This window comes from Sceloporus occidentalis, unplaced genomic scaffold, assembly GCF_023333645.1.
Source record: "Sceloporus occidentalis isolate IW3139 unplaced genomic scaffold, rSceOcc1.0.p SCAF_7, whole genome shotgun sequence".
NCBI lineage: Eukaryota > Metazoa > Chordata > Lepidosauria > Squamata > Phrynosomatidae > Sceloporus > Sceloporus occidentalis.
In genome coordinates, this window is record NW_028316987.1 from 92,282,366 (window position 1) to 92,296,653 (window position 14,288).

The window sequence follows — 14,288 nt, forward strand, 5'->3', positions numbered from 1 at the left end:
ACAAAACGTATCTGTATAATTCCTGGGGAGGGGGGGGGACAACCCTAAAATGATTATAGCCTACATGACAAAAACATTTCCATTGTCTTCTCACACAGCAGATGGGAACAAGTCCTTAAGTTTTAATATCCTATTCTGTAACAAAATGGTTTTGAAAAGGAAAGAGAAGATTTTGAAAAAAAATAACTAAAGGAAAGGTTTTCAGTATTTTGGTTTCCCCCCTGTATTTTGGGTTTGGGTCAAGAAGCCATTGTCGCTGTTTAAACCTCTTATAATGGACTGGATGTATTTGAATTGTGGATGTAAGCTCAGCTATGTAAGCCCACTGGGTGACTTTGGGCAAGTCACACTCTCTCAGCCTCAGGCAATGTCAAAGCCCCTCTGAAGAAACTTGCAGAGAAAACCCCATGATAGAGTCGCCTTAGGGTTGCCATAAGTTGGAAATGATTTGAAGGAACACAACAATAACAACAACAAAGCCCAGTGATGTGAGGCTTGCAATAGTTTGGCTCCATCATTGCATCTGTACCCGAATATTTTGGCTCCATTCATGCTTTAAGAGCGCCACAGAGCTCCCTCCTTCCCCCATTTTCTTTCCTTGCTGAAAGAGAGAAATATGGCTATCTCTTCAGAAACCGCACAAAATAAATTATCTCATTCTAAATCTAATTGGAGAAAAAGCAGGAAATAGTGCCTGAAAAAATTTCACTCAGTCATTTCCACACTGATTTCCCTAAAAATAAACATGCAAGAAGAGGGCCCATAATTCCAATTTCATCCCATGCGCCTGTGCTGAAATACCAGGACCTGCAATGAGACCAAGCTTGGCCTTCACCTCAGCCCTCATGCCCTTCTGGCAAGTTGTAGAAGATCTGTTTGTTCTGGAAATTCAACCAACATCTGGATTTTGTGATAGGCCAGAGGACTACAATATATGCAGACATCAGTATAGAATATGGGGGCAAAGCTGTTTGTGGCCCAGCAACTGCTAAGTGTGGACCTTGGAGATCAGTTTAATTAAATAGATGGAAGTGAACCTTTTGGTCTTTGGCACTGTTGCCTTCAAGTAGATTGGATTTCTTCTGACCCTGATGTTTCCCTTTTGGAAAACAATATGAGTGTCAACAATTTAAAGTTTAAGATCAGCCTGAGAAGCTTTTTCTATGGTACCCAAGGGCAGTAATCACATATGGCAGGGTCTTCTTGGTGGTGGCATCTCAATTATAGAATTCCCTTCAGAGATAAATTCATTTATTCATTCCTTTAAAAAAAAAAACCCACAAAACTAGCTATGGAGTCCTTTGAGGAATGAAAAAGTGTCTGATTTGTATTCTACGACAGTTTGTGCTGCATTTTTATTTCATTTTGGCAGACATCTGAAATTTGGGTTTTTAGATGTCTGCAATTTGAAATTTTGACTGTGTTTTTAGGTAACTTGTCCACCACTCTGAAGTCCTCTGAGGAAGGAACGGCTGTAAATTGAGATGATGATGATGATGATTATGATGATGATGATGATGATGATGATGATGATGATGATGATGATACCTTAAGTGCTGAAACCACCAGTTGCATAATATAAAACATTTTTTTAAAAAAATAAAAAATAAACAGAATTAAAAGGAGAATAGATCCATGGAAGGGAGAAGCAGTGGGGAGCTTTTGCTACCAATGCAGGCTCCTCTCATGATCCAAAGCAGAAACTGTATATGTGTTTTGGACTACACCTCCTGGCATTCCTCTCCATTAGATATGCTGACTGGGGCTGCTGGGAGATGCAATCAAACAATGTCTGGAGACCAACTCAACCCCAGTTTAAATAAACTTAAATTAGATGTAAAATACTCTCTACATCTACTTTTAGTTTGTATTTTGTAGAAATGAACATCCTCCTTTACTTCCCCTAAGGCAGCCTTCTTTGCTCTAGGCCTCTCCAGATGTTTTGGCCAATGTCCCATCAACCTTAGCTTATTTGGCCAGTGGTCAAGGGGGATGAGTATGAGAGGCCAAAGCATCTGGTTGGATCCAAGTTGGGGAAAGCTATACTCAGAGGACATAAATCACCAAAAAATTCACAAATCCTCAAGATAATAGCCAACAGCATGGTGAAGGATCACAGGCTCAACAAACCAAACAACTGGGATGACCAAAGAAGATACAGTTCATGCTCTGGGATTGCGTAGAAGTGGGAATTTGCAAAGCAACCTCACAGCTGCTGATTTTCTCTTTGCTGCACAGCTATTAAAGTTTCAGGATCCCCCCAGATAGGATTCAACTAGCTAAAACAAACACAGTTATCAAAAGAGTTGGGGATTTTCTAACTTGCAAAGAACCAACACTTCTCACAACAAAGCTCCTCACCATGGGCCAGAAAATGTCTGTTGATGCTACTCGCAGGAGCCCCCATCAACATAGCCAATGGTGAGGAATACTGGGAGGTGTAGTCCAAAAACATCTAGAGGGTGGCATGTTTCCCAGTGCTAGGGCAGCCATCTTGAAACATCTGAAGGGCCATTATGTTGAAGATAGAGTGACCTTATTTCATTTTCTGCGTTTGCAGAGGATAAGACATAAAACAATAGCTTCAGATTAAATAAAGGATATTCTGAAGGAACCTCCTGGTGGGAAGAATTGATGATAAGAATAATAGCATCATAGAATCACAAAGTTGGGTCATCCAGTCTGACCTCATTCTGCCATGCAGGACAACATAATCAAAGCTTCCCTGACAGATGGGCATCCAGTCTCTGTATAAAAACCTCCAAAGAAGGAGACTATACCCCAGTACAGGTGGGTGGGAAGCGCCATCATGGGGCCAAAACTAGCACTGGGAAAGTGCAGCAAGCGCACCCTCCCGAGCCCTAGTATGTGTGGGTGGCACCATTATTGAGCGGCACCACCAACATGGGGTGAGCATGTCCATGACTTATGGTTGTCTGAGCGCCCAAATGTCTGTGTCAGGAAGGGGCGTCATAGGGCTGCGTCCTAGCCCTTATGACGTCCTAAGGAAGAAGCCGCTCTAGGCAGCTTCTTCTTGCCTGCGTATCGTTGCCTTGCGGTTTGGATGCTGTGGCAATGATGCGCAGCAAAGAAGGGCAACATTTTGTGCCCATGTGCACTGGGCCTATACCACTCTCCAAGCCAGCGTCTTCCACTCTTGAACAGCTCTTACCTTCAGGACGTTCTTTCTAATGTTGAGGTGGAATCTCTTTTCTTGTAGCTTGAACCTTATAGAAAGTGTGGGAGGAGACCTTCCTGAATCTTTGTTCATGAAGAAAAGCCAGAGAGAGAAGAGAACCTATTGCTCTGTACCTATTCTCGGAGCAGCAGAAAACAAACTTGCCCCATCCTCAGTATGACATCCCTTCAAATGTCCCCTCTTAATCTTCTCTTCTCCAGGTTAAACATAACCCCCTCCCTAAGCTGTTTCTCATAGGGCTTTATGGTTTCCATACCTTTCACCATTTTGCTCACTCTCCTCTGGACACGCTTCAGCTTGTCTGGAGTGTAATAGACTTACTCAGAAGTTGGTGGACTCTCTTTCATCAGTGATTTTTAAATAAAGATGGGTGGCCACCTCTCTTGGGTGCTTTAACTTAAGTTTTCCCCACTCAAAGGGGGTTGAAATAAATGTTCTTTGGGTTCCTTCAAGTTCTATGAATCTGTGAGATGGCAAAACACCATCTCCTTTTCTTTGTGGCCATTTTGCAACCTTTCTCGTTATTTTCCAAAAGTATTGCCATCATCATTCTCCTTTAATTTTTGTTTAAAGCTTTTCCAGACTTGCTGACAAGACTTCCCTAATGCATGATACATGTAACCCGAAGGCAGATGGTGGCAGGACTGAAGCATTTATTCATTCACTTTGCCATTTGAAAGACAAAAAGCTCCCTTGTGGCAAAGAGAGAAATGGAGGCACTAAAGCTTGGCAGGGATGGGGAATTTTTTTTAACAGGCAGTTGCCGGGAAGTGTTTGGGATGCCAGTCTCCCCACCCGCTTAGATGTACACTGACTGCTATCTGTTGATGTTTGCATTTTTGGGCCACGTATAATAGGATGTCTAATTCAGAGGCTGCGATGCAAGTGAACTTTTGGCTTAAATGGGAAAATGGAGAGCCTTGCAGGTTGTGTGTGTGTCAAAACTGGGGAGGGGAAAAGATGTTATTTGTTTCCCCATATTAAAATGTTTTCCTTCCCTCACTGACAGGTTTGACACTATGGCCCCATTCCTGGACTTGTGGTCTCCATTGTGTACCCACAATGCACAAGGAATGATGTTGCATCATCATAAGTCATCAGCCTTGGAGGGGTGATGAGTAAATATGGTTGTCACCACTGAAGAAAACTAGAATCTTATTGATTAGTCCCAATAGATCCATTGAATGAATTGCTGACTGATTAATCACCCAATTGTTTCAGTGGGTTTCCTCTAATAAGGAGCAGCAATAGGATTTAGGCTACTGTGTCCTATCAGGAGGGCAAGCTAGCTTAAGAAGAGTCCTGCTTTGGGTCCATCAACCATATTCTCATCTCCTCTGCAGGTCACTTTTTAAAATGTCCTGAGACATGTTTCAGTCCAACAGAAGAGAAGTGCTTGCCCAGTCTTCCAAAACGTACAACAAAGCCAGCCAAATTTTCCTTCTTTTTAAAAAAAATTGTGGTGAATAGATTGCAATTTCTGCCAAGGCAAGTATAAACCACCTGACTGTGCCCTAATTTCTCTGGGCCTTGTGCCCCCAATGGAGTCAGTCTAGTTACCCTAGACAACAGAAAGACTTTGCGAATAGACATCATTGAAAGAAAGGAAAAATAACAATGAGAACACAAAATACTTTGCGAATAGACATCACTGAAAGAAAGGAAAAATAACAATGAGAACACAAAATACTTCTTTCAGAGCCGAAGGTGTGAGTGACTGGGCAGCCTCGAGTTTTCTGTGAAACTGAGCAAGCTCAGCATAGACCCCTTCAGATGAAAAGTTCCCCCTTTTACTCTCTCTCACTCTCTCTCTCCAGCCATTAGACTGTAAAGAGTTGGCAACCTTTGCCATTTTCTGAAATCTTTCCTGGCATCACTTTGGGGAGGCAGCCAATAGGGTTTGGCACTACATCTGTCCAGAACGCTTATTTTCTTTTTCTTTTGGGGAAAAAAAATCAGTCAGATTCAAGAAGTAGAAAGCCAAAGAGAAGAAGAATTAGACACACTTGAGATAGTTGTGCTTTCTGGAGACCAAGCTTCAAACCCCTGCCTGGCCATGGAAACCTACTGGATGTCCTTGGGCAAGTCATACTCTCTCAGCCTCAGGGGAAGGCTCTCAAAAATCATGCCAAGAAGACCCCATGATACGTTCGCCTTAGGGTCACCATAAGTTGGAAGTGACTTGAAAGCACACAACAACAACAACAACAACAACAAAATATAACACAACAGATTACTTATAAACATCTATTAAAATATCACCCTCTTTCCTCTCAGGATAAAATGAGATCCTTACTAGTCACTCTCCTTCATATTCTCCTTTCTCTCACTCCATCCCTAGTCTAACTTAAACCTCTCTCAAACTCATTTCCATTTGCATTCTTCTCAAACCCTATACTAACTCCATTCTTTCATTGATATCAGTGCTAGCCTATGTAGGTTTATTCAGAGTAAGTACCACTGAATCAAATAAAGCATACGTTCAGGCAAATAAAACATAGGAAGGTACCCTTGAAATCCTGACAATTTAGATGGGAATAATATCTGTGTAAATTAATGGGGCTCATTGGTTCTAACTATCAGGACTAACCAAGGACATTTTTCTGGCTAAGGAAAAAAAGTCAAGATGGTGCCCCCATCCTACCTACAGAAGCCAATGGGACTGGCAAGTTGATGGAGCAACATTGTCCTCCTCACCTGAAGAAAGTGGTGAACTTCAGATATGTTGGGTAGGTGGCCTGGAAAACTCCAGAGCTTTCAAGATTTAGATCAGTGGATTTTATTTTGGGACTACAACTCCCCAAATGCTCATACTCTCTGGACATTTTCTGGGAGTTGTCATCCAAAAACGAGGGGTGGTGATGGTGCTTCTCCAGTCTCTATAGGAAAGCAAATAGGAAAGACCTTCCTGGGAGCTGGGTTTATGGTGTGAGAAGAGATGGAAATGGGATTGTATCTCTTGGCCACTGAAACCTCTGTGTTCAACAGTATCAAAACAAGCAAGTGAGAAAAACGCCACTACTTGACTGCAAATTGCCTTTCAGGCCCTTTCTGGAACTGTGAATCAACTTTGCTGTCTGCTTTGTAACAACTAAAGCAGGGGTATTTCTTTTCTTTTCTTTTCTTTTTGATTGAAAATCCATCTAACTCTATGACAACAAGATCTCCAAGGCAGCTGACAAATTGAGCAATGATATCTATGACAGAAAAATCCAACTGTTATTGAAAAATTGATCCACAATAGTCAAGCCAAGCAGAGTGAATATTTCTGAAAATCCAGGTACTCCTGAAATGATCCTTAAAGAGCATGGACTGGTGAGTTACCAGAATGGGCCCCATTGGCCAAAGACCACTTTTGGTTCTGAAAAAATGTTATTTTTAAGTGGGGAGGATACTTTATTTAAAATGATTTCAGAGAAGGCAAATCACTCTTGTTATTTCTGGTCAGGAGAAGGATAGTCCAAGAAATATGGAAGGACCACAAATTTAACCTTGGAGTCGCCATGTAATCCTACAGATGCACTCTGCTCTCATAAGTGGAAGGACCCAGGAGCGTAACTCTTATGTTCCCTGTAGAAATCTATAACACACACAAACACATTCTTTGGAAGTGGAAGAAAAGGATGCAAAAAAGGAGGAACAAAATCAGTTCTTACCAGCCCCTTTCAGAGACTCTCAAGATGACCATTACAGAAGTTATCCAAGGTGCTGAAGTCCATCTCCTAAAATACTGTAGATTCAGCACCATGAATGTCTCCTAAAATGAACCTAGAATGGATTCCATGCCTTGCTAACATGGGAATCCCCCAGTCAATTTTAAACTAGGAACTTTAAATCCTGGCTGGTGGGCACCAGTCCTAGCATTATTGTTTACATACATTAACCAATATGGGAAAATACCTCAAAGATGGGGAATGAGCATAGCTGTCCCTATTCATAAAAAGGGCTCTAAGACTGATTCAAAAATTTTAGACCTATCTATTGTGTCTAAACTATACTCAAAATACTTACTTAATAAGTTTTTATTCTTGCTAAAGAACAAGAGGATTCATGAAGGGCAAACCCACAATCGATCTACGTTTTATTCTCCACCATGTGATCCAAAAATATTCACAAAAAGGCAGAAGCTATTTTTGTGGGTCTAGGCTCTGCCTTTGATATTACTGATAGAGATAATCTTTGGCAAATGATGTTAACTGCCACTAATATTGACTGAAGATCACTCTTTTTAATTCAGTTGCTGAACTTTAACACTTTCCTCAGGCTCAGACTTGGGGCTAACAGACTGCTGTCTAATTTTAATGTATAACAATCATTTTAATCCTATATTTATGTGTTTTAATGTATGTGTTTAATGGCCAGTTATATATTGAATTTTGATCTATATTGATGACGATGGCGACGTATTGCAGAAAGATCAGAACTCCAGTATCTTATCAAAGGATTCTGCTCCTTCCCATATTTAATAAATATAGGGGTGTAGAAAAATGACCATTTTACTGTCACTGGCATTCACATCTTTTCAGCTTCAAGTTCCTTCTACTTCGAATATGAAGAACTCTACAACTGATGTTAAGTTCTTCCAAAATGAAAGGAAACTAAATTATCACACATATGTGCTGACCAAATTCAATAGATACATCTGTTCCCAGCAAAGAGAGGACATGTTGTACTTGCCTTCAGTATAGGTGTTAAAGATTGCCTTGTAGGGGAAAAAAAGGAGATCCAACCAACACTGTGGCCAAAATTAGTAGAAAAGGTGGGAATGGCCAATAAGAGAAGGAGGCTGGTGTCATATACATATCTAAATTACCTTATATATGCGGCTGTACTTTTTGGTCATTGTGCAATGGATGTAAATGGAGTTTCACATCTGGGCCTAAATCTTATTGTTAATCATGAATCAACTGGATTGACCTACATGTTGACTTCACATTCAACACTTGATTCAATTAAACCACTCTAGTTGGGACTGACAACAGGATTCCAGCCATTCAGTTGTGTATTCTTGGATGGTGCACAACTATACATAAATGGCCTCCCTGTACCACTTGATTTGCTAGGATTTGAGAAATAGCCATGCTGTGTTCCCCATTGCTCAATGGGACAAAAAGTAAGCACATTGATGGGCACACCATCAATTCCAGATTATTGATATTCACCCAAAGGCTCGTGTAATACAACCCCCAAGTAGCTATATGAGGGTACATTTACTCTAGACAAGCATGATATGGGTTCTTGGCCTGTATATTTGCTCAAGAAACTAAGGGCAACACCTATTTTTTCCCTTTCAAGTGACAAGGATTCAATCTGAATCAGGTGTTAACACTGGGCGGTGGTCTGTTTTGGTCAAGTTCTTATCCTGATCTCTCTTAGAGCTATCAACTAACATTTCCCTTCATTGTGACAATCTTTAGCCTGACCCTGAACTGGCAGTCTGCCTCTGCATGCGATATTCTGCAAGTAGGAAGTATCTTTCTGCACTGTTTATAAAATACCAGCTCAGTCCTTGCCTGAAACATTTTAATCCCACTGTGCTTAACCTCTGGCAATGAAATTGCAATGAGGAGGAAAATGGAGCCTCAGTTACAGACCACAGGGGGAATAAAGTTCAGCACTCTTCACCTCTCTGCCCCTTTTGATGTTAAAATCAAACCACCATTTTCCTGCCTTGCATGTGAACAGAGCAAGTATATTATTCAATCAACATGGCTGCCATCACAGTATCTAGTCCTGCTCTTTTTTGACTTGGGGACTCATACTGTGTCCAAATGAACAGATATGCCAGGAGGTCCCCTAACACAGGGGTCGGCAACTGCATGAGGTCCAGGGAGCAATGTTTCTCTACTCACCCAAAGATCTCCATTTCCTTTGCGGTCTCATACTGTTCTCTGGGAGCAGAAAACAACTGTGATTCCAGTTGTGAGAGGTGTTTTGGGAGCAAATCTGAACAAATGAACAAACATTTGAATGACGTCACCATAGATAGGATCACAATAGCACAGTTACTACTTGGAGCATGGTACTTTAGCCAATGATTGGATTGGTTCAGGTCCAGGTTATTTGAAGGATCATATTCTCCTTTACAAACCTGCCTGGGATTTGAGGTCTGGAGAGGCCCTTCTCTCTGTCCCTCTACCTTCACAGGTACATCTGTTGGGAACCCAGGAGAGGACCTTCTCAGTGGCTGCTCCCAGACTCTGAAACTTACCTTCTGCAGACAAAGTTTTCCATTTGATCAATAATGATGTAAGGCCCATCTTACACAATTTGCTGGATATTGCTATGTATTGGAGTGTGTTTGTTTTAATATATGTTTTAACCTGGGTTTTTTTCCTGATTATTTAATTGCTTTTTAATGTTTGTATTTTGTGATTTTTTTAACAATGTTTTTTACAAGTGTTGTAACCACTTTGAGTTTCAGTCTGGGAAAAAGCTGGGATGATGATGATGATGATGATGATGATGATGATGATGATGATGATTTCTTTATTGATTCCTAGACTGTTGGATAGAATCTGAATCACTGTTGGTCCAAAGTCAAGTCAGTAATTACCATTTAGACTGTGAGACCAAGAGATGATGGGAAGAGGAGGAGGAGGAGGAGGAGGAGGAGAAGAAGAAGGAGGAGGAGGAGGAGGAGGAAAAGTAGCAGAAACAACAACAACAGGATTCTGACCATGGGCTTGTTTTGAGAGAGGCTCCATCTATAAATAGTAAACAGTTAGTGAAATAATACACACAGGAGGCAGAAGTCCATGAACTGCACATGTCAATAACAGAAGACTGAGCAGCAAGGTTTACAAGGCAGCAGGCATACATTAGATTAGACTTGTGTGTTTTGGTGGAGGAATAAATGAGAAGGCCATCATAATTCCTCCAACATTACAGACATTAAGCAGTGGATCCAGGCTAGCAAGAAAGGAAGCAAATTGGTCCCAGGGCAAGAAATTGTACGGCTAGACAGACATCTGTTGTGGAACCATCTAATCAGCTCCAGCTGTAGGAAAAAGGAAAGGCGAAATAAACCAGTTGGTATTTTTCCTCCTGTGCCAAGCAATGCTATTTGGGAAACTGTTTTGGCCAGAGCAAGGCCTGGAGAAATGAGACCCATGGCACTTAGGAACATGTTGCACGGTGTATTTTGATAGAGGGAGGGTGGAACAGACCATTTCAGCAAAATGGCATCCATGTATTTTGTGCTGTGTGAGAGCAATTAGCACAGTGGAGGGAGGAGAGGGAGGAAAGATCTTGCTAGACTGCAAAGAAAATAAAGCTATCAGGTATGGGCAACTGTGCAGATGTATGGTGGCTGTTGATTTCCCAATTCCCCTCTAACTCCATTGCAGCATCAAAGATTCTCCCACTTCCTAGAGGTGCAAGCCCCTCCTAGGGGATAGGGGCAAAGTTTGTTCCTGCAATGAAGTTTTTGCGAGATTGCTGAAGTACCAAGAGAGCCTCAGAAACAGCCCAAGAGCTGCTTTCCCTACACAAGCCATATATGCAAAAACCAACACTTTCCCATGGTGTAAAGCAATTATACAACAGGGAGGGAGCTATGGTAGAATCTTTCACCCTGATATTTTAGATTTCTTTAGGGCAATGCTTGCTGGTGATTTTCCTGTCAGTGGGACAGTGCCTCCACTCCAGTTGTTAGTCTGAACCTCAAAGGATCAATATAAATTACTGATCCATATCCCCCAGATAGGTTCAGCACCTTGGATAACTCTTCTATATAATTCAGATGGAAACCCAGGAGAGATCTGTTGCCTTCCCAACATGGAAGTCCTCTAAGTTTGTAAATCCTGACTGGGTTTTGCTGTCATGAGGCAAATGGGACAACATGAAAAAGATTTCTCAACCCCCTCTGAAGAACTTTCTATGAAAACCCGATGGTAGATTTGCCTTAGGGCCATGTCAAAAATGACTTGGAGGCATAAAACAATAAACAACAATGTGTTTATTATGATAAAGGGGAAAAGACACTTTCTGTTTTTCCATCCTGCCACTTGGGGACAAGTAATCTCTGGAAAGTACACTCTAGTGGCATCTTTCATCATTCATGCTCAAACAACTAAAGGGAGAAATTGATTTAAGAAAAGCAGCTACAGGGATGTCAGTCAAATCCAGATCATGCACAATTAACCCCAGAAGATGAAGGGAGGTACAGAGCTGAGATCTCTGCTGATCTAAAGGCTGTTCCAGAATACCAGTAGTCCAGCCATTCAAAGCTAAAAGGGGATGAGGCAAGGAGTCATTAAACATAACCAGTCCATGAATTAAGAATACCAGGAAACATGGGGATACCAAGAGTCATAGAGGTTGAAAAGTTGCCAACAATAAGAATTACCTTGCAGCTGCAAGGAGGTTTATAGTTGGTTGCTTCAGGACACCAGGTGCTTGGTGAATCAGCAGCTTCTGGTTAATAGATGGTTCCTAGGGGGGCCATTCATAATACCTTTTACCCTGGATCAGGAACCGAATTATGCATGTGAAGTTCATATTCGCCATGAATCTCCCACAAGCGAATCCGAGGCTTGCATACCCATTGAGGGGCAAATGCCCCTTGGCACGGGTCTTCTGAAAGCGGAGTAAAAGCTGTATTTTAAAAAAAAAAATGGGTTTGGGGAATATGAACTTGTCCCTGATTATGATTTGGTCAAGTTCAGGGGAGGGATGTAGGGCAGTGGTAGGGCAGTGGGCAGAACATTCCCATCCCTTCATGCAGGCGAAGGAGGAGGAGGAGGAGGAAGGAGCCGGGGGAAAGAAGGGATGCCAGGCAATCGGGGTGACTGACAGAGCCAAGGAGCCGGAGGAAGGATACAAATGGCAATTGGGATGCCAGAGAAAGGGTAAAGTTCAGGGTAGGTCAGAGGGAGGGCACAGAACGGAACAAGCCTCTCTCTTGCTCCAGGCAGCTCTCTTTTTATTTTTAATATATTTGACAATCTATGCGCATAGTTCTACAGGTAGATACATATATAGTTAGAATGTGTGTCTGCTTGTGCTATTTTCCCTTTCATTTCCTTGCTCCCAGCAGCACACACTTTGCAAAAGGCTTTTTTTCTAAATTATTTTTTATATGCGAATGCTACAATGCGAGTGTTGCAAATGTTTCTCTCTCAATTTGGCAAATTGATACAAAATGCTTTTGCTGCTGTCTGTAAGGAATTCTGGGGTGGCTGAGGGAAAGCAAAGGATGCAGAGATGATATTCTGAGGTGAGGAATTAATAATAATAATAATAATAATAATAATAATAATAATAATAATAATAAGTGTATGAGGCATTGGGGTCGCAAGGTGGAAGGATGCAGAGATTGCATTAGATTGCATTTTGGGGTTGAAAACGGAGGCAGGGGAGATCCATAATCTGTAGTGACCCAAATACACACACACACACACACACACCTGGAGGTTTTTTAAATTTGACAGCATCTGTGCATACTGGCACCTGCTTTTTTAAAAAAAAAAAGGAGGGGAAGCACACATCTAGTGGCCCAATCGCTGTAGGAAACATCACCTTGATGAAAGTGGAACTAAATTTGATTGACAGCAAAGGAGCCTTTTTTAAAACCGGTTCAGCAAATGTGAACTCTCTGCCAGAACTGCATGGCATTCAGGGTTAAATTACCCTGGTTGAGGTAAATTTTCAGTGGGCACTTGCTTCTGGAGAAATTCAGGAGGGGGGGGGTGATTCTGCCCAGTTCCATCCAGTGCAAATAGGTGAGTCTAAATGGGGCCTACATCTTTTATCCTTTCTCTCTTTGCTGGACTTCAAAGGCTGGGAGTGATTATTCAGAGACTGTGAAGGCCTGCTGAGAAGGGACCCCCCCCCCCCCAGCTGCTTCAGCCACCAGCATCTCAGATTTGGAGAGATAGTAATCTGGAGCCAGAGACTCCTCACAACACAACTCCTCAGTGTCAGTTTTCCTTAGATTCCAGCAGGTGAGTTATGAACTCCCATACCTCACTTGGAAGCTGTTAGCAATGATTTTGGGAGGGAACAATGGTGTTCTGATCTGTAATCAAATGTTTCTAGAAGTAAGTCTTATAGAAATAGGATCTCCTAAGCAATCATGGTTAGGAAAGTGACTGGAAACCACACTTTTCTAGCTCACTGTTTCTCTAGGACTATGGTAACCACCACCCAAGATAACATGCCCATTGGGGATGGGAGTTACAGTCTAAGCTAGATGGGACTGGCACCAGACTGAGAGCAGGCATACAAAATGGCCAGATTCATTGATACTGCTATGTTTCAAAATTTCTGCCTTCCTCTCTTCTGAGCATCTATTTGCCAAGTATTGATACAAATAATGGAATATTTTAAGCCCTAACAGGATTTGCGAGGGACAAGGTTCAGGTTTTCATAAATAAATAAATAAATAAATAAATAAATAAGAACTTAAGAGTGGAGAAATTACTGTGTCACTTTAAGCCTGAATTATTATGTTGTAATAAAACAAATGACCCGATCACGAGCTCCTAATTTCTCCAAAGACAAATATTAATAATATTCTGGCCAGGAACAAAAGTGCCTAAGTACAGATTATGCTTTTCTAGCATGTGACAAGAGAAATGGCATCCAGTTCCAGGAATATCATTGTTTGTCCCAAAATTCAGCTTTGGTTTCAAAAGCAGGCTTGCCATAAATAACAATGTGTAATACAATGGTTTGCATTTTACATATCTAGAGTGGCATCTTGTTTTGTATTTATGATATTGTAAGTCACACATTTGTTGTTATTGTCATGTGCCTTCAAGTTGTTTCTGACTTATGGTGACCATGTGTTGCCACAACCATGAATATGAATATTTATAATGACATAGGTTAGTCGGATGATATTATAAATATTGCAATTGACATTTACAAATGTGGCACTACTGCACAACAACCACAAACGTCCTCACAAACCCACCTTAGAAGCCAAACAGCTGCACCAACTGAAGGAGTACTGGGGTGCTGGAGAGCACATTGCCATAGATGCTAAATTGTGTTAAAAAAGATAAATAACAAGAAAAAAAATCAAAAGTCACGGTGGATAGAACAATAGTCTAAGGAGGTGGAGTTAAGGAACAATCTGGGA